Below are 3,611 nucleotides of genomic sequence, written 5' to 3' on the forward strand. Positions count from 1 at the left end.
TATGTACTCCACTAACCTTGATTTAAGGAGTCTTGATTTAAAGAGCTGTCCCAAAATTGGGAGTGACTCAGTAATACTGCATCAGACAGCACATAAAACCAGTTTTAAAAATCTTTCTATGTGCATTTCTATATCACCTGTCACAATAGTAACTAGGCGTTGACCACAAGTCCTTGCTGTTGTTCATGCACCGTTCTATAGCTACCAGCCTAAGTGCCTTCTCCAGCATAGACACAAATCACCAGGGACAGAGATTATTGGGTATATATACGTCCTGAATCTTGTTCTCATTCTGGCTGTTGCACACCATTCTGATGGCCCAAAGCAACCAGAACTCTGGCAGATCTGACCCCATGAAGATTCCCCCAACACAGGGAAATGGAAGGGCTATAGCTTCTTTATGCACTGTAGACTCTTGTGGCTCCCAGTATAGAAGACATTCCTGGGAAAAGGGATGTGGCTAGAATGCCACTGTGCTCCAGCCTTCCTTCGTTGCCCGAACAGCTCCTTGGGGTCATGGGTATTTGGGCAGAATTTAAAGCAGTCTTTAGGCCACACTAAATTATGTCAGGGGCCAACCTGGCCTCAGGTGGTTCCATGATGAGGGAGTCACAAAGGTGGTTTGGACCTTCTCTCCCTCCCCAGCCATCACAGCTGTGCTGCCAGCCACATCGGAGGAACTAGTCCATAAACTTTTACAGTGACAACTTTTCAAAGGCTTTACCTGTGTTCTATCGGTGTCAAATTATCAGTGAAGGCTGGCTTGCTTGACAATGTGATTCAGTAATCAGGCAGTCAGTTATGCTGGAAGTTGATTGGGTAGCCGGACTAGAGGTTCTGGCCAATCAGTTTTCATAAAAGGACTCCAGAATTTCAGCAGTGCAGTTGACAAAAGCCATTGTCAAAAAGAGACGGTGTGTTCTTTTTCACCTTCCTTTCGATGATGTAAGAGCTGGTGCTTTAGTAGTTGAACAGGGAACTCTTTCTGTAGTTACCATTTTGAGTGACAGATATTAATTAGTTTTAGCAGTTCTACAGTAATAGTTCTTCAATAGCCATTCCTCTTTGACTGATTTATAACTGCTTTTTACCCTCAATTAACAGATAAAATAAACTTAAACTTAAATCTTATTACTCATAATTGAGAGTTGAAAAAAATGGTATGGACTTTACACTTTTTAATTTTAATTATGAGTGCATTTAATACTCATGAATGTGAATGGTTTATTGCTCTGGCATGAATGAGACACAGTGTATGCACTGTATAAGCTTTGTCTTGTAGGCCAATACACCTCAGTCTGGAACCCTACTGACCCTGCTGGGCTTGTTGTGAGATGGGACAGCTGGTTTGTAAGTGTGTTTTAGAAGCTTCACAAATGGGGGACAAGACTAGTATCATCAAATTCTTCTTTTGTATACTAAAGCAGCCTTTCAGCCTTTATCTGCAGGAGGCCACAGTTACTGTAATAACCCATTGTTCAGCTAGAACCTATGTCTTTTACAGCTGGAACCAAAATGTAGTTAAAATCATGCACTTGAATGTAAAATGAACCATTTTAATGTCAGTCTTATTTTTACTTTATTATTTCTAATAACATTTTTATTGCTATTTACATTTTCAAATGTTATGCCTCTTTCTGCATCAATATTCTATCAAACATATGTCACTTCTTCACGTTATTTATTTTGCCTGCTTTTAATATTGGGTTCACTTAGACGTGTGCCAGCTTGCAGTGCTCAAAATTAATGGCCTGAGTACTGAGGAGCTTGCTATAGATGTTAATAATCCTTTATTTGTGCTGTTTTTGTTACTTCCGTCTGTTACCACAGGAAGGATGACTTTGTAATAAGCCCTGATTATACCTTCACCAGAAAAGAAGGGAGAGGAAATGAGATGTCAGTCCAAACTCTACGCATGACACAATTATATTCAGCGATTATTCTTTGAAATTTAGAAACCTCTGAATAAACAAGAATCTCATACAAATATTTTTTTAAACATTTGTATCAATCTATTGCTATTTCTGAGGAATCAGGGACAGTTGTAAATGATTATATTCCCTCCAGCATGGCTGCCCTTTAGGCCCCATCTACATTTAAACACAATACCCTATCCTCTGTTGTGTTGGCCTAAGCCTTCATGTAATTTGGCCTGATTTTGGGCCCCTGTTGCAGCGTGTTGCAATATTGTAATCTGCCTGTGTGCTTTTATTTGAAAAATATTATTTAAATGGCACATGGGGTCATCAAAGGTGCAAATTTGCATGGATTGTCCCAATTTTGCAGACCAGCCATCCTGGTAGCAATATTGAAACAAAATATATATCCCACTTTCAGTATAATCAGCCTGTTGGACATTGATACCAACCACAGGATCCATACTCTCCTTGACTACTCTCTGCAGCTTTGTATAACCCCTTGATTCCTAGCAATCACCCATCTTCTGCCTGTCTTATAGTCCTAAAGACTCAGCTATATCTACTGAGGCCCAGAGCTGCTGGTGGCCTCTAAATATGGCTATATATGCACTAGCTACCATAATGTGTATATGATTTAAAATACCAGAGAATGCATGCTGAAGTGAGGTGGGGATTTCTGATGGATTGCATGGAGCCAGCTGGAGTGCAGCCACTGCTGGGCTTTGAGAACCTCTGCAGTGTGGGAGGTGCATGTGGGGAAGATTTCCCACTATTTCAGCAGAAGCTGTGTAGTTTAGAGAGGGCCTGGGCATTCTTTCCACTGTGCTGTCTGGATCAGCTCTGGGCAACGTTAGACAGCTCAGTGGTAAACGCCTCTGTGCTCTGTCTACACTATGGCTGCAGTGGTGGGAGACTGCCCCCAAAATATGAGTGTACTCATAGCCTCGGGGACAAACTGCTTGTGGGAAATGAGTTGTACTTTCCATGTAGCCTTTGCTATCTTTCGCACCTTTTCGTTATCCGTAAAATTTCATTGTAACCACATTTGCAATAATGCCCCTTTCCACCCTGGTGCTGGCTGCTACTCTTCTTGCTGCTCTCAGTGCAGGAGGGGAAGCAGCAGACTCTGCGGAGCTACTACATTTTCTCCCCCGGCACATAGGAGGGAAAGAGCAGGGAATGGGTGACTCCGTGGCTCTGCCACTCCAGCATGGTGGGCAGCATCAGTGTGCTGGGTGAAATATACTGCCCAGGGATAGACCCGGTGCAATTTACTCCCTCTCTAGAGCAGTAGGAGAACCAGGAGGCAAATTGTGACTATAAGAGTCACAATCTCCCTACTGAGCTGCTTTCAGGGCAGGCAATGACTTGCTGCCCCTTACTCGGAGTCCATAGGTAGTAAGCAGCTATCTCAGCTATGAGGTTGTAATTCCAGAAAGTGATTTTGGGGACTATAGTCTTTTCAGGTACTCACTGTGACCCTTCGCCCCTTTTCACTACTGGGCTGGCTCTCAGATCCTACTGTGGCAGCTCAGCCCCCCGCTGAGCCAGGATTATAATTCAGGGCTGTGAAGTTATGCCCACAAACGCTGAGATTCCAGTGCATCTAAATACAAGCAGGTGTTCTATTAATTGGAAGAGCATCTCATAGCAATGCCACATACAGGGGCTCCAGCTTCCTTTTTTAAAGCT

This window comes from Emydura macquarii, unplaced genomic scaffold (assembly GCF_026122565.2).
Source record: "Emydura macquarii macquarii isolate MOO-44397 ecotype Brisbane River unplaced genomic scaffold, CSIRO-AGI_Emac_v2 contig_1253, whole genome shotgun sequence".
Classification (NCBI taxonomy): domain Eukaryota; kingdom Metazoa; phylum Chordata; order Testudines; family Chelidae; genus Emydura; species Emydura macquarii.